Here is an 18,849-nt window from a genome sequence, read left to right as displayed (position 1 = left end):
CTCTTAGTCCTGTCTCCAGACAGCTGAGGAGTTCCGTCAAAATGAAAGACACTTCATTAATCAAGCAAGTGAGCACGTCTATATTAGAGACAGCTTTGTTTTAATTAACTTATTGTGCAGTGGGCTAAAACCATGATTGCTGTTAAGTGCCAATGTGATGCAGTGACCCTATCTGAAGAAAAACAATGTACCATTTAGATTAACACTCTTCACCTAAGGCAAGTTGCTAATGCATCGCCAGTTAGAAGTATGAGGCTTCCTCACTAATGAAATGGATGGCTGGCAGTTTTAGTATTTTCATGGGTCACTGGTGAATTACATAAAGGATATAAATTATATAAGGACTATAATCAGATCACTATTTGCAATTAATTTTCACACATTGTCAGTTAAATTTGTATGCTTATGTACATGCATCATGATATCTGCATCTAGCCTTCAACAGCACAAAAGATTTTCATTTGATATTTAATTTTTACATCAAATAATATAATCAGCATCTCTTTGCTGAACTTCAATTTTCAACTTTTCCACAAGATAAATTTACATCATTTAATCAGCAACAGATTGTTCCTTATCTCATGTGCATTTAGTAGAGAGTTACAATGTATGCGGCATTTTGAGAGAATTGTTTGTGGCCAAGCCGTTTGACCTGGTGTCTGGTGGTAAAATATATTCAGCTACCACAAGAGTTCACTGGGGAAAAATTTATATGACAGACCATATTGATCTGAATAAACTTTAAGAGATACAAGCAAAAGGGTCATGTTAATGGTTACATTAGCAAAGCCTCAGAACAGTACAATTACTCTGATAGTTCACTCTCTCAGGTCTGATCAGAAGAGCATCTGATCATTGCGGGTGGGGGATTGGTGGCTGACATGTTGGGGTGTGTGAGAGCTAAATCAGATGCAACATCTCACCTCCTGGATGATGTCCAGAGGAGACATAAGGTAGAATTAAACAATTAAACATGCAAGAATGATGACCTACTCTTAATCATTCATTTAAAATCTAATTTAGAAAAACATTCATCCCTGCACAAATGCATTGAGGTAAGTTACTTGTGGAAGAATCTTATTTAAAAAAAAGCACCTTCATTAATTTAATCACGCCTGTCCTAAAATGCTCCTTGGCTCTATTTGCTGTTAGAGAGGACAATTACATGATTGCAGACGTCACCATGCCAAAATGAGTAATACCCTATTACTTTGCAATGATGCTGCACTTACAAGGGACCTGGCAGCAACTTATCACGAGAAGTAATGAAACTGGAAGTAAACATTAGAGGTAGACTGCCATCTACAGGAAAAAGTTCAAGAGGTTGATGCCCAAATATTACATTAAAATTGTCACTAAAATGCATTGTCTTGTGCGCCTTTCATATATTCAGGTCTTGGTAGAAACCTACATTGTAGACCTAGCAAAATGCAATCAAATATGATTTGATATAATTGAGTGTGGTGTAAAAGAGAGCTAAAGTATTGACAATATGGGTAATTTAACAATAATGCAGTTTCAAAACTTTTTACACTCTTCAACCATGATTGATAATGACAAGAGGTCACAGACCTTCTAAATAATCAGTTTCCTTCATTTGTCTTCAGGTGATATTATTAGCATTTATGTGGTATGAGGAGGATCTCCTACAGGAAGGCTCGCAGCCATCGCTATAACTAAAATGGCCAAGCGCTACAATCATATCCAGGCCTGCTGATTTCTTGACAAGTTGATAAAGAGCAATTAAATCAGCACCATGGACAGCTGCACAGTTTCTGCTGAAGTAGGGAAACCATTGCATCTTTCTCTCTCTCTCTCTCTCTCTCTCTCTCTCTCTCTCTCTTTCACACACACACACACACACACAGAGAGAGACAGAGAGAGAAACACACACACACACAAAGCACTCACGCACGCATGCTTACAGCCTACACACATTGCGTGGTTCATTCCTATTCTCAAAAAGGGTGAAGAGGATAACAAGGAATCCATAATGAATGAATCTTTCTGACATTTATTATACATAATATCATGCATACATTGAATGATCAGGATATTTCAGCTTGCAGAATAGCCACTTTTTCAGAACTAAGAATGTCCGAGTAAAAAATATACTCAACGCGCGCGCATACACACACACCACGCACGCACATACACACACAAAGAGAGAGAGAGAGAGAGAGAGAGAGAGAGAGAGAGAGAGAGAGAGAGAGAGAGAGAGAGAGAGAGAGAGAGAGAGAGAGAACGGTAAGTATATATGCGAAACAATCCTCATTTTAAGTTACCCTTTCCATAGTGAAAGTTTCCTGCAATTACACTATTGCAAACACTAGAGGAAAAAAGCTCAAACGTTTGAATGAGTTCCCTGTGCATATCCACAATGCTTTGGAAACCCCTTAAATGCTGCTATAAATTATAGGCACGTACCTTTTTTCGTCAAAAAGCAGACTCAGCCAAATTCCTCACTGTGATGGAACTATTTTCAAACAATGGGTTACAAATTCCAAAAAAAAAATCGCCCAGTACATATAAAGCATCTGATCTTGCTTTTCTCGATTATTCATTTAGTGTGATGATGTGACTCAGAAGAGAAATGATGGAGCTTTTAAGCTTACAGATCCCCGAAAAGCAACGGCAGTATCACAGAGTCTACATTCTCTTATGCACGACAAGCTGGTGCACAAAAACCCTCGCAAAATCCAGTTTCATTTAAATCATCGCACTTTGCGGACCGGTGCCAGCCCACGCGCTGCTTCGACGTCCAGTCTGAGTCACTCCAGTCTGATGCTGTGATAAACCCTGTGAAAAGGAACAGCTAGAGGAAGACGTGTGCCTTTTATATGCACACGCGCAGCTGATGAAGTTTACTGTATAAGGAAAGACTGCGGCTCCTTTCTGCCTCCAAACGTTACAGTCACGCTCGAGCTCCAAAGTGGCGCGAGATTGGCCAGAGAGCTCCGCGCGCGCGCGCAACAGTGACGCAGACGACGTTTTGGAAAAGGCAGCCGTGCTGCGGGTCAGTGAACGTACCAAACTTAACAGCGCTGTTGGAGGCTTGTCTGTGGTATTGGCTTCCTGCTCTTACACTTTAATTCCGATTGAATATCCGGAGCCTTCAAGTGTAGATTTTTTTTAAACACAGGGATCAAATAGCGGCATTCTTCTATTCTGTACAGCGCACGAGGGTCCACTTCCTGCGCTTCCCGGAAAAGAAAATAGTAGGCTGAACTCAGATATATATAAGGATGCATTAGTTATTGGATTTTTTTTAGCAAAAAAAGGATCATATTTATAATGATATATTTTTATATAATAAATAGTGTTATGCTGTATTTGATGTAAGCTATATTAAGGTACCTGTTTACATCTGACCAGGGACTACAGATGAGTATCAGCCTTTCTGAGCTAACTCACTCATTTACAGGAAATAAAGCAATTTAAATAAATAAATAAATAAATAAAACAGTTCATTTCCCTTAAAAATATCCAACATTATATTTTAGATATATACATAACAGTTTTTTTATAACTAATTTTACGACATTTTCTCAATTTGGTCATCTGCCAAATTCCCACATATCAGCTTGCTCTTCCCTGTGACACCAAAGTTACCTGCCTGGGAAAGGTGAAGGCAAACATGCTTCCTCTGAGATATGTGAAATCAGCAAACCACATATTTTTAAACCGCTGCTTGTGGTCTGTCACAGGGCAGCACAGCATACACAAACAAAAGAACACTTTTCCTGCCATCTTCTGCATACATGATCTCACAGTGTCACTATGATTAAGTCCTCACCCACAGAGCAGACAGTTTTGCTCTCTAGTACTCCCAGCAATGGATGGCTATATCTGTGGCTTTTTTTAGGGATTCAAACTGAGATCTCCCAGCGATAGGGTGACAGAATGCACAGGATATTTATAAAAAATAAAGAATGGTAAAAAAAAAAATAAACATTTCTACAATTAGATGAACACATTACACTAAGTCAAAAATCACATTAAGTACTAAGCCTAAGTAATGTTCAACCTTTTCCAGTCTACTGTACTCTCATGCTTTATAAGATGCCTGATAAAACATCATTTAATGCATATTAAATCCATCAGTGTATCATTTAGCCATCAATGCATCCTTAGTTGTGGTTTGTGTCCAAACAAAGCATCCATTCTAACATCCATTATATCCCCTCAGTTTCCTCTTTCCAATTATTGTCCCAATTAACTTAAGCCATACCGAATCTTATTTCGTAATCTTTGGAGATCTTAAAACTTGAAAAGCTGTACAGGATTTGTCCTAAATGTGTGCATGCTTAATTTGTTAATAATGGCTATTATCATAGCCATAGTGCTCTTAATGATTCCACTGATCGCCACATTAGGTTCAATTAGACATTTATTTATATGTAAAACCTTATTTTACTTTAAAAAGTATTCTTCATGCAGCTTTCTATGGGTAAAGGTTTATATACTAAATCTTCAAACATATAAGGTGTATTTCTGAAGATACCAGTCCAGTGACAAGCAAATACTGTTTATCTTTTTTTCTGAAAAAGTTCCAGCAAACTGTGACTAACCCTGAATGTGAAGTCACATGGATTTGCTTCTACTGTAAGTGCAACTTAACAGTAACAGCAATGTGTGACAATAGCAGGCATCTCACTGTTGACTAAAAATAAGGCTTCACTGAATATGATCCCTGATGTTGAGCATCATCATTACTAAATAAATTATTACATTCTAAAAAGAAAAAGCCCAAAGCCTTTAAATGTTTTCTGAGAGGGATGAGGCATTTTTTAATGTGCAATTTTTTAAAATTTTCATTGAAAAGAAAAGAAAATATTTTACATTTTGATATATTCAACCAACATTTAAATACAGTAATTCATCCTTTACATCATGGTTAGGGTTACATTAAATCCAGAGTGCAGGGTACTAGTTGGAAATGCACCCATGGATGCCATATCACAAAGCATATTTTTATTGATATACATTTAAATCCAAAGAAAGGGTTCTCCCATACGGTATAAGGATATTGCTGTGTGCAGAAAACCACATTTTTGGTCTGAGAGCTTCAGGGCAGGGAACTCTTCCAATCTTTCTGTCTGGATTTGTACAGGCCAGTGACAGAGAAAGGATGCTGAGGAATCAATCAGCCATGGAGTCCAAATGTTCTAATCTGATATGGCTGTCTGAAAGTAGCAGCAGGGAACCGCTCTCTTCCTGGAGAACTCAGTAAAGGGGGGAAGAATAACATGCTGAGCAAAGAAACAGCTTAATCAGGCAAAAATAACATGCTTTGTATGTTTAGTTTCATTTTAGGTGGTTTATTCGGATCAAGATCCCTATGTATTGAAGAATGGCTAGTATGTAGTGAACTGTCTTCCCGCAGTACTAACAGTTGGGAGTATGAAGCCCCTAACATGCATCTTTTTGAAACTCTTGTCACACATCCTTGACAAACCTGTCATTGTAGTTGGAAAGGAACACTAAGTGCATGACCCTGCCATTCCACCATATAGTCACCAAGTGGCTAAACCACATACTGTAGTGAGTGAGAAAGGCTCTATTTCAGTTCTTGTACACAATAGACACAATGCTGTACAAGTGGGACTTGAACCTGACTTACAGCTGTAGGACTTATGAAAATAGCTCCTTATCTATGTTTACCATTGAAAGAAAATGATAAAGTGTTTCAGCTGACATGAAAAAGTGAGAAGAGAATGTTTTTTTTTTTTAGCAGATAAAGTCAGATTTCCAGGCACTTACACTTTTATATGACTGAATCGGTGGCATTATTTAATCAAAACCACAGGCTTTGTAAAGTCACACTTTAGTTTTCCAAGTGAATTCTTTTTGCCAGATTATGATTGTTTTTCATTTTTACAGCTACAGTTATTGTTATTAGTATTTATAACCACACAGTGTGGCAATTTATGCATACACATACGGCTAGTGTAAAGCAGTGGAAAAAAGTGAAATGTGAGCAAACAAGGTGCTAAGAGTCAGAGTGAAATATGACAGCTATATGCTTATGGCGGCACAGAAACGGCAGCAGGCTTTGAAATATCCATTAAGATGAAAGCCAAGCATGAGACATCATCAGAGTTACATGCTTTTGCAGTGAATCTTTCTTCAGTGTAACTAAGGAGCCCAAACATTCTGCATCATGACAATGCCCCTGTGCATAATCAAGCTCCCGGAATACATGGTTTGCCAAAGTTGGAATAGAACAACTCAAGTGTCCTGCACAGAGCCATGACCACAACCCCACTGAACACCTTTGGGTTGAACTGGAATGCTGTCTGTGCCCCAGATGTTGTGTTACCCAACATCAGTGCCTCACTAAAACCTTTGTGGCTAAATGGATAAAATTCTCTACAGCCATGCTCCAACATCTACTGAAATCATCGCTAGAAAGAGGAGGTTATTATAGCAGGTTTAAGGTTTAAACCTTCCTCTACTTTCGGCTGCTCCCTGTTCAGGGTCGCCACAGTGAATCCGCAATAAAAAATTGCCACAGGTTTTAAGCCAGATGCTCTTACTTATGCAACCCTCCCATAATTATTTAGGCTCATGACATGCACTAATAATTAACTCTTCAGTGGCTGGGTTAGTGCATGGGCCGTGGCAATGAGAGCTAAGGATCTTGCCACTGGACAACCAGGGGGTCTAAACATGGACTAAACCAAGTTGTTCAAACAGCATATGGTCAGGTGTCCTTATACCTTTTACCATATACAGTGCATACTGCATGACAGTGGGAGTGAGATCAAAATTTGGATGCAGTAAACTAGTATGCATTAAAATAACATATAGATAACACTGTTTTGACTAATTGAGGGAACCAACTGAACATACATCATAATTTGATTTAAATAGATATGTTTTAAACAGCTGTGAATACAGATTTAATTTTTTTTAACTTACCAGAAAGGTTTACAGGGCATCAGTGTGACCAGACCAGAGGTGTGCAACAAGATTGGATGGTTGTTACTATTATGCAGGTGTGAACAAAGAAAGATCTTGCAATTCAGTTTCATTCATTCATTCATTCATTCATTCATTCGTTCGTTCGTTCGTTCGTTCGTTCGTTCATTCATTCATAACAAAATGTTGTTAGAAGATATCATAAACAGGTACAAGAGGCATGACCAGTTATGAATTTAAAAAGTCCCACATGCATTCATATTTGAGACCAATTATGAACACGGTGATGTAGCTGAGGGTTTTTTCCTGTTTTTCACTTGACAAAGTATTAGGGTTAATATTTCATTTAAAAAAACATACAATTTAGGCAAACACATGTGATATAGATATCCAGCTATCAAGTGATACTGCCATTGCGTCACATGCCTAGCTTATTCCTTTGTTATTATTCTCTCCTACCGTGATGCCAGAGAGGACCTGAAGTAGGTAATCAAAGCAATCCATGTGCTAGACATCATTGACCTGCTGTGTTAGAGTGAAATTTCCTCAATAATCCATTGATGGAACATATCAGTCAGTTCATGTACACTGCATAATGTACAAAAAATCAATAGCATTAGCTAGCATATGCATAGTTTGGCTGTAATATTGAAAAGATTTTTTTAGAATGCAGGAGATATATTTGATGTCTGTGATAATTATGTATTAATAGTGTCTAAAAGAGCTCATGTGATTCCTTTAATCCAATCAATCTCTGTTAAACGAGGTTTTGTTCAGACATACTGTGTGGATAAAAGAAATGCATCCTTAATGTGTCATGAATTAAATCTATATCCATCCAAAACTCTGCATTTAAAAGTCCTGCTATTGAAGAGAAAACATTGTGAACACATTTCTAATAATGTGCTATAAAATAAATAACATGTAGTCATGTATTAAGACAAGTGTTACTATTCATTATAATGCCAGGTGGTTTACTGCACAACATTTATAAATATTAATGACCTGTGTATTTATAAAGCAACTGAAACATTTATTAATAATGAGCAAAACATTATAGATGTTAACATACAGAAAATATCCTACACCAGTAACTTGCTATAAACATAGAAAGGTCTTCATTTCTTTAAACTCCCTGATTGTCAGAATGGTGACTGGTCTCAGAGCCCACTACCACCACCAGCAGCTCCTTTATCTGATTGGTCCTAAGGTTTAGATGATTTTTCTGGTGTCACAAAACAACACTATCCATTAATATATGGAGTAATCTCTAATTCAGGTCTATAAAGGCTTCTATGCCCTGTTCTTCTTCTTCTATGATGTAGAATTAATCAGACCATTTTTAGTCAGAAATCGTAGCTGTCGGATGTAGCGTATGGGATGTAGAGTTCTATGGATGGTTGAGAAGTGGAATGTTGCTCAATATAATCTTCAACATATGAGTTGGATATGATGTCAGTCTACAGTCCAGGACATACAGTAGTAGGGTCATCAATAGATCAGTTCGTTTTCCAGCTAGAGAGGCAGGGAAAGTATTGAATGAAATGGACAAGTCAAAAAACACTGTTGACTATGGACGACTTTGTCTAGATCTGAGTAGAACTGCAAAGGATTTAAATCAGAAGACCATGTATACTTACCATTGTGGACAAAATACAAAATGATGCTGTAGCTCTTGAAGTTCATCCTGATTTTGACACTGACACTATATGGGAAGTCATGCATAGGCTGGACTTTTCTGTGGTTTGAGCAAAAGAGAACACATTTTGTGTTGACTATATAAAGGTTTACCCACCACTTTTACTTTGTCACTTTTTGACTAGCAACAATGCTTCACTTGCAGCTTTCCTGCATAGCCTCTAAATCCATCATGATGCTGACCAGGATAAAGCGGTTACTGAAAGTGAGTAAATGAACTAGCAGCACCTTTTAAAGAACATAAGATAAAGATCAACCTGTCTTTTGGTGAAATGGTTTGGCCTTGATCATTGTAGTAGGTGGAAGTTGGGTGTAAAATTAAAATAATAAATTTTTGTCTCAAAACAAAAATGGTTTAGTCTGGTTCTTACTATGGGGCTTGATTAAAATTAATTAAAATTAATTAAGGCTAAGTCCTGTAGCCTAATAATAAACATAATATTAAGTTGAATTATATTTACAATGATCTAAAATGATTAAGTCCCCTTGCAGTGGTGAAGTGGGTGATTTTATTAAATGGGAAAGCGGTGGTCATCCCAAACACAAATGTATTAAATAGTTTGCTCTTGCCCATTTCCATTTAATGAAAAACTTTCCCTTATTATTCAACGGCTACTAAACATGGAAAGTAAAGTAAACACATGACTGCTCTAATTTACATGAAGATAACCTTTTGTTATCCTGCTGTTCATGCTGCCTTATAATGCACAGATTGGCTAGTGCCAGTCTGAATGTGAGAAGAGAGAGAACAATCATCTTTCCCACCCAGAAAGTACGATCATTTTTGCTCTTTTGGATTTCCGGCCACGTAGGGCTGTGGCATTGAAACTGGCAAATTCCCGACAATGGGCTGCTGGGTGCAGCAGCCTATAAACAGCAGCCATATTCAAAACATTTCAAGGAACAGATTGCCACAGTTCTCTGTAGAGCCCATGAATCTAGGCTATGAAGTCATTTAACATGGCAGTAATTACCGTGTCTCCTGGGACCTAATAGGAGCTGTGCTCACATTCTAGGATGGTGCTCCCTGGCCCTCTGAGTGATCCATAACCCTGACAGAACTCTCCATTCTGTCACTCTTTCAGAGTCACCCTTCGAAATCCACAGAGAGGATGATGAATGCACTCCCTCTCTGACACAACAATCCCAACACACTTTACACTCTTTACCTCCCTCCCTCCTGACTGCCCATCCCTCTTTCTTTCTACTTTTATACTATAAATTTGTTCATCTCTCACTCTCTCTGCACTCATCTCTCCTTCTCTTTCTCTTACTGATTGCTTTTCTGTCATTCTGTAGCTCCTTCCTACTCCCACTGCCCATGATGGACCACCTACATTTACTCTGCTGTTTATCATTCCACCATAGCAGTGTGGGTCCTTTCACACACACACTGTATGAAATGTCCACAAAATGAATGCAGAGCAGACACAACTAGAAATAATCCATTTAAATGAATGTAAATTTATTAAGATGTGTTATTATATATGAAATATTAGTATATGTGTAATTTTATATCATAGAGAAAACATGTCCTCTAGCCTACGTATATATCGAGTCTACCTATCATGACCTTTAAAAAAATGGATGCAATGTAGTTGGTGTAGTGTAACCAACCTTATGCAATGAAATCCCTGTGCTGTTTAAAGCAGACCATCCACCGTGGAAAAGAACACCACTGAGGGCATGGCCCATGATCTTGGCACATGCTCAATGATCATATTACAGTGTATAATATATAAAGAAGAACCCACACACACACACACTCACTACTTAAAGCCCAATATTGTTTAGCCACTCGTCAGCATAGCACTACATTACATGGAGATAAATGCAATTAGCATTTAATTTGATGGTTGGGTGAGAAACCAGACTTGGAGATTTGCATGCACTAATATTCCCTCATTTTCTCAGTTGGAGCTCACACATTCTCACAGGTGCAACAAAACTTACATTACTGATTTATCCACCTTGTTCTTCTAATCAAACAGGTCATTCTCATTACATGCTGGAATGTAAATACTGTACATCGTAAAATATATTGTATATACATCGTAAATACATAGAACATGAAGGATTTTCCCCATTTTCTCCCCAACTTTGACATTTGATAATTCCATCCAACAACCAACTCGTATAATTTTTTTTTTTGCCACGTGTAAAAGTCTGCATTGGTAGTCTCTGAGATCCAACAAAACAGTTTGCAAGTGAGAGGATTTTACATTATTTTGTAGGTATGAGCAAGAGGTCAGTTACTGTATGAAGCCAGCAGGAATAACAAAAACCATGTGCATGTGATACTGCATGGTACATTTACTGTATAGCATGCTTAGAAACTGCCTGCTCAGGTTCAGGGTGGGTTAATTTAGGTTACTATCATTTGCTTATATTATAAATAAGGAAATAGAGGCAAATAAATGGATTAGAAAGTATCATAGGCATGTATAATCAAAAATAATGACTTATGTCATATTAATGAATAAAAAAACCTTCCAGTTTTGATCACACCCACTTTGGGTTTAAATCCTATACAGATATGGGTACAGGTATTTGGAGCACTAAAAAAATATGAACACAGAAACAGATACAGATAGTGCCATTCTGTTATACCACTAGTCCAAAATAATGACAGTGCTGTCCATTTCTCTGCAGGAACAAAAAAATGTCCTCCATCTGTCATCCATGATATCTGAGTTTGATGTCCATCTGTACCTCAAAGCCTGTTTACTCCCAGTCCTGTGAGGTTGCACAAAAGTTTTCCAAGTATATTTGCATGTTAGTTGGGCTGTGATGTTAATTCAGTCATCTGGAGCACTATAATCCCTGCATACATCCTGCATGAATTGATAGACCAGGACTCATCTGTTCACGAATGAAAAAGGTTCAGTAATATAAAATTACACAGTTAAACACCTTCAACAAATATGAATGACTTAATCATAAATCAGTAAAGATTAATTTATGCAGTCATTATACAGCCTCCGTTTGATAATTCTGAAGTAACATATTTCTAAAATCTGGTGTATTTTTCTTACTTTCCCTTCAAAGTTTAACTGGGTCATTGGTAGAGAAAATAAATAGTAGGGAAAACTGTAGGCTTTCTGATGGGGCCTTAAAGCATTTTCTAATCAACTTTTATTCCCCACCAAGGTCTATTCATCTAAGAAGTAAATACTTATCCTCATGCTGATTTATCCCCATATAAATGAGCTGACATATGGATTGGATTAAGCATTGGCACGATGTAAGGTTTATAGTTAAGGTTTATTATTTGAGGCAGGCCTCAGGAGGTGTAATGACAGGCCAGTGATGTAATGCCCAGTTCAAATCATCTGAATTTATGATTAGAGTCCAAATGTAAAAAGTGTCTCAAAATATTTCTGCTACAACCTCATCTCACCCAGAGATAACAGAATAAAGTGGTTCTGTATGCTTACAGAGACATTTTCCTGACTTGGTTTGAAGCGGCTTGTGCTTTTATAGGAAATGGTCACTAGAAATCAATTCAATGTTCTTCTCACTGATCACCTTTAACCTATGATGAAATGTTTCTGTCCTGATGAGGGAGGTCTATTCCAGGAAGAACATGTCCCCATTAACAGGGCATTAAAAAATACTGAATGGTTTGATGACAATGAAAATTATGCAAATCATATGCTTTGGTCTTCACCAGCTCTCAACCCAAAATAACAACTCATTCTCCACAATCCACAAGCATCAATAAAATGCCATCTGAGGGAATATATTTTGGAAGAACAGTGTTTATCCCTCTGGAACAGCTCCATTTCCAGAGACTTGAATCTACTCCAAGGCACATAGTTGTTCTGGCTGCTTGTGAGGTTCAGCAACCTACTAAGACCATTAATTTTTTCATTTGTTAATTCAAATCAGTAATATATTATAGCATTGAGAGAAAAAAGACACTCATCTTTTTTTTACTTAGAAGACACCGTGCTTCACAGATAATGTATAAAACCTCCAGTTTTCGTCCACCTCAAGTAGGAGACTGGTTAATCTATATTTCTCATAGGCTTGTCTGATTCCTGAAAATGTATAGTGTGTATTCCAGTGTATTTCAACCATGCGTGTGTATTGCAAACCTGACAGGATAAACTGTTTACTGAAGACAAATGAATAAATGGCAACCGCCTGGCCCTGAAAACCCCATTTTCGAGCCTATAAGTACCTCTGGAAAGCCATCACTCACCAGCATCAAATATTACACACTTAAACTGATTTTTAGTAGGCTTCCAAAGAGACTGCCCCTGTAGTTCTAAAACCTCAGGTCCCCTGGTGCCCCAACTCTAGCCCAAATTGGTGCACCAATCTGACCATTGGCCTGACCATGACCTAGTGAACCTGGGAACCTTGTGAACACAAACACCTCTACACATTGGCACAATGCTGGAGTAAGACTTCAAAGAGTAAAAGTGAGGGGCTTGGTCATGGTATAATACTGAGTAGTGTGACGGGAAATGTGTAAGTTCCATTAGATTTGATTGAGGATAGCTGCTTCATGTGGTCATGTGAAGAGTTTGTGGGCTGAAGATCATGGCTTGATAGCACAGCTCAAGATAAAGCATTTCCTGTACGTGAATAAGCTCGTTCATTTCAAAATGAATACCAATTGTATCTTTCTTTTGGCAGTGCATTTTCGTATTAAGTCTGAATGTCATACCCAGAGTGACTTGTTTGTATTGTTAATCAGCTATGGCCTGATGATTTTAATTAATATGATTCTGCCTATGCCTGGATTCATTTAGCCTCTGCTTCCCTAGAGTTGTGCATGCATCAATAGAAAACTTCAGAATAATCTTTGATCTTTGTTAATGCGAATAGCCTCCATCTGTGCAACCTTTGTACAAGGCCACTGTGTATTGTAAAAGCAAAAACATCAATCTGGCTACATGAATTTATATAATTATTAACGTACCTAGTTCTGAGAGTATACAGTAGTTGAACGTTTACAGACTTTCTGCAATTTCCCCGTGTTTTAATGTTCATGTTATTTACTCTGGCAGTGTTTCTTTATTTAACACTAACTACCAGATACAGCAGGCAAAACAACTGCACATGTCTCTCTTTTTGACTCTCACTCTGTCTTTTATTTTTTCTCTCTCTTTAGCTTAAACACATACTGTATGGAAAATAACTATTTATCATAAAATTGCATAACCAAAATGGAGCACTTACCTAGAAATTTAAAAGATATAGGTGATTTGTGTTACTCTCTCAGTAAGGATGTTTTCAAAAAACACTTTAATAGGGGTTTCTACATGGTGAACCAATGCACCTTTCTAAGAGTATCGGACAGTGAATTCTAAATAGTTATGTACGAATGTTGCGCTTAGTAAATTTGGGCTAATCTGAAAGCAAGGTTGACAAATAGAAAAAAGCAATAAAGGCAGAGATAGAAGAGAACTCTTCTATTGAGAACAGTAGAAGCAAAGGCATAAAGGCTGAACCTGTCTACTACACATTAAAATGGACCTATGGGGAACATTTGGGGACCTATGGGGAACATATATACACATATATACACATATGGGGACCTATGGGGAACACTAAGACCCAAAACCAACATTAAATATATGAAACTGGTTTTATAAGCAGACAAGGTTTCAGTAAGTATTAATAAAAAAAAAATAAATAATTAAACCTCACACATCTGAAAGTAGTGTAATTGCTCAGGCATACCTCTGGTATTAGAAAGACCTTTAGTCAATATAGATACTGTATATCAATATAGATAGATTTATATAGATCTAATATAGATAGATATGATAGATCTTCTGCGATGGGTTGGCACTCCATCCAGGGTGTATCCTGCCTTGATGCCCAATGACGCCTGAGATAGGCACAGGCTCCCCGTGACCCGAGGTAGTTCGGATAAGCGGGAGAAAATGAATGAATGAATGATAGATCTTTAACACCTCCACATTAGAACCACTACAGAAAATCTCATTGTAACTACTGATTACAAACCAATAGGTATATTCCAATCTTGCTAAACTAATTATTCACTGAAATTTCAATATTAATACTTATCTTCAATTGAAAGAGTTTGGACACAACAGTGGAAAAATAACACAAAAACACACCATTGCTTCAGTGAATAATCTGACCTGAATGCTGTAGGCTTGTTCATAAACCTGCTAGAATTTCTACAAAAAAAAAAAAAAAGTTTAAAGCACTATACAAATGAAAAATAATTAAAAATGACAACATAAAAAAATGAAATAATATATGGTACATACTGTATATGTGCTGATCGTTTCTCCAGAGACCTTTTTCAATCCAAAATTGAACACCCAGCAAAATCTGGTGAATGTTTATTCATATTTTTGCATCAGGTCCATTGCTTATTCCGTTTTTACTTTGAACTGGCCTAGAGTAAACAGATTCTCAAGGTCCTGCTTAATTGGGACGAATATGGATGAGCTGTCTCATTAATAGCAAAAGATAGACGGATACATTAAGGCAGGCTTATAGAAAAAAACACAGCCAGGCACTTCTCTAAAGTGTGATATCAGTTGTAAGTGTTGGTCGAAGAACTTTGTTCTATCATCTTGCCAGAGTGAGGAAGACGCACAGAGTGCATGGAGACAAACATAAAGATAGAGAGAGATTAGCAAACAGTGAGAGTATTTCACACAAATATATCTGATGGTAGTGATTTCGAAAGTGTTTACAGTGAGAGGCTGTAATAGTGGACTCAGGGTCTTGGTCTTTGTAGATTTCACTTTGTCAATAGAGCAGACTGGCAGCAGTGTCTGGCAGGAAAAGGAGTGATAAGTGAAAGGTGAAATAAACAGCTATTTGTATGCATCAGAAGGAAACAATATGCAACACAGAATAGCTGTGTTTGCTGTTCTGCTGGAATTGTCCGGGTCCACTCACACAGGCGCTGTTCGTCAGCAGCACAAAAGCAAATCAGGGCCAAGTTGCATGAGTAAACAAAAAATTGAAGGATACTGACTACTGTGTGTGTGCGTGTGTGTGTGTGTGTGTGTGTGTGTGTGTGTGTGTGTGTGTGTGTGTGTGTGTGTGTGTGTGTGTGTGTGTGTGTGTGTGTGTGTGTGTGTGTGCGTGTGTGTGTGTGTGTGTTTGTGTGAGTGTGTGTGTGTGTGTGAGTGTGTGTGTGTGCAATCTAAGATTGAAAACAATGCATCACAACTGCAAGCAAGCATAGATTCCTGCACTCTCTGCATGCCAAAACCTTTGGGCCTTTATAACACATTCATAACAGTTTCATAAATCTATTATAAATTACATTAGCAAACCTATTATAATAAAGCAATGCATGTGGTTTTATGCAAAGTTTCATGTGACGCTGTCTTTATATAAAAGAAAAATGACTTAGACATCACATTTTAGTACAAATTTTGATATAGATGTTTATTTTACAGAAAAAGAAAGTAAAATGTCAGTAAAGAATGTAGCATTAGGTAACGGACCACTTTTCTGTGATGAAAAAACATGATGAAGTCTCCTGGGTTTCCATATAGTGTCTCCATATAGTCTGAAGAAACGCTGTGTCAATGCTAAGCAAACTTTATAAACAAATGTTTTTGGAAAACTGCAAAAAATGTACTTAAGATGACTTGCTTTACTTTAATACTATTTACTGTTCTGTTTTCAGCTTTTTAACGTATAAAGGTATTTTTAACATATACATTTTTTTTGTAATTGTTTTAAATTTGCTTGTTTGTACAATAGTCTTGATATGATGGAGAACATACATATACCTACATGGTCCTACCACGAGTGCTTATATTTAATCTAAGTGCAGTAGGATACATCACTTTGTGTATCAATTCAATTGTCCACTTAACACAAGTCTTGTCTATTGTTCATAAAATTTCACTTCCTAGTGCAAAACTAAATGAATAAAAGATGAAAAAGTAAAAGAAAGAAGTGACACCAATTTTACCAGAAGTTTAATTTGACTATACAGTACAAATCAGTGTTTGCCAAGTGGTCAGCTGACATACTCTAAGAGAGTGTGACTCTTTCATGATCTATTTCTGCTAGCAGAGCAAAAAAATAAAAAGAACATTCGACTATGTCCTTAATGTCATTTAATATTAAATTCTTGTTTACAGAACATAGAAATATTGCTTTTGCAATCATGCGGTTATACTGAAAATTAGATTGGTTGTGATTACCTACAGCATCGTGAAATAGGTATTACTTTATTTTTTTTATCACCGGCACATACACGGCACTTTGAGTATGTTGTAGAAGTTACAGTGTTATGGTGATGAATAACAGTGTGATAAACCCAAATTTGATTACAACTTTAGATTGAGGAGATGAGAATCATGAATTTGTCTGGCACATGAGCTTCATAATTAACCAAAGTTGTATTTGAATGGTGCTTTGAATGTAAATGGACTACGAGTACTTAAACTGAACAGTGTCTTTGCTAAGTACAATAAATACAAGTGTCTTTGTAAATACAAACAGTGTCTTTATAAATTTTAGTTGAATAAATACAAACAGTGTCTTTGCTAAGTACAATAAAGTACAATAAATACAATTCACAAAAGGTAACAGGACAAGTGGATATATCACAGAACATTTCTCAGTACTTATATGAGTATTATGAATATGAATGTCCTATAAGAAAATATATAAAAATATATAATACAGTTACAACACTCTCTAAGGTTTGTCTGCAAAAACTTAGGATCTTTGGCACTGGGTCGACTGTATTTGGCATCTTCCAAAGTCTGAATATGTGTTGTGCCCTGTGACTCACTGGCTAATTCTGCAGGGGTGTATTCCTTCCTTGTGCCCAATGTTTTTGGGATAAGCTCTGAATTCACCATGACCTTGACTCAGAAAAACACCCATGTGTCATTAATGAATAAATGACTCCAGTACAAATAGTATATTCAAAGTGTTGTTATATGAATAACTGCATTTATCCATGTACAGTTTTGTCAAATAATCCAACACAACTGCCAATACAACAATGATAGCCAGTTGTGTTCTATTTTATAAAATATTCAGTATGATAATTAGAGCATGTAATTTTACATTTTAACAAACAGGGAAAAAAGTCTCTGGTTGGCAAAGATAAACAATAATGAATTCATTTAGGAATTGCAAGCTTAAGGTTTCAACTTTTCACAAGGTGAATTTTGTAAGCAATAGATTTATTAATAAACTAAATATAGCTATGTATTTCTGTGCATATTGCTTTACCCAAAGGCTGAAACATGAGGTAATAAGTCCATGTTTGACTGTTCGTGAAAATGAATAAACAAATCATTTCAACGTCTGTGTGCACATGTGGCACAGTTTTGGTTTAAGTCATTTAGAGAGAGTAAAAAGGAGTAAAACAAAAAGTTTAAAGCACTTCAGACAATCCTACTGACACATTTTCATTATTTAACTGGGTCTGAGGGATTTTAGTGTCACACAGATGCAGCAGCAGCCTAAGCATAGATACAATGCCATCAATAGCTATAATTCAGTCGCTGCTTGTTCATTTTACTTCCATTATTGTTTGGATACGGATATCTACAAGTCTAAACCAGAAGAATATATTTCAAAAGCCAAGTGTGGGTGAGGCAAAGAGAAAGAAGCAGGCAAATACAGATTGGATTGGAGAGAATATTTGAACTAATTCTGAGAAAAGAATCTGAGAAAAGACACCATATAAAATTTGTATTCTGTTTTTATGTAAATATAACAGTAAATCTAAAATCGTATAGTTACTAGAACCTCCTCCATTGAGCATAAGACTCCAGTTCTCCACCATCTTCACTGGCTTCCTGTTAAATATCGAGATTTTACTTCTCACTTTTAAAGCTCTTCATAATTGTGCACCATAACATCTCTCTGACTTGCTTCATATTTACATCCCGAAGCATACTCTCAGATCTTCTTCATCTGTTTCCCTTGTTGTACCTTCTGTTCGTTTAGCCACAATGGGGTCTAGGGCATTTAGTTGTGCTGCTCCTAATCTCTGGAATTCCCTTCCACGAGAAAGTGACTGTCTGACTACTTTTAAATCATGTCTTAAAACTCACTTGTTTAAATTAGCTTTCTCTGATCAATTTGAAACTATTTAATGTCAGTAATTGTTGTTTGTTGTATTGTTGTATTGAATTTATCATCACCACTCAACTGTACGGTGTCCTTGAGTGCCCTGAAAGGCACCTTTAAATAAAATGTATTATTATTATTTTTATTTAAGAGCATGAATGTACTTAA

At 36.8% G+C, this 18,849-nt stretch overlaps 1 protein-coding gene across 2 annotated transcripts in view; it reads right to left on the bottom strand.

The window, feature by feature from the left end:
- nlgn1 (neuroligin 1) overlaps positions 1–2,682 on the bottom strand; it is a 244,991-nt gene extending 242,309 nt beyond the window's left edge. For both annotated transcript variants that reach the window (XM_060881449.1, XM_060881457.1), the window contains exon 1: positions 2,428–2,682. The gene's annotated coding sequence lies outside the window, so the exon portion shown is untranslated. The remainder of the gene's footprint in view (positions 1–2,427) is intronic.
- Between the last annotated feature and the right edge of the window lie 16,167 nt (positions 2,683–18,849).

This window comes from Tachysurus vachellii, chromosome 1, assembly GCF_030014155.1.
Source record: "Tachysurus vachellii isolate PV-2020 chromosome 1, HZAU_Pvac_v1, whole genome shotgun sequence".
NCBI lineage: Eukaryota > Metazoa > Chordata > Actinopteri > Siluriformes > Bagridae > Tachysurus > Tachysurus vachellii.
This window is presented reverse-complemented; position numbering and strand designations above follow the sequence as displayed.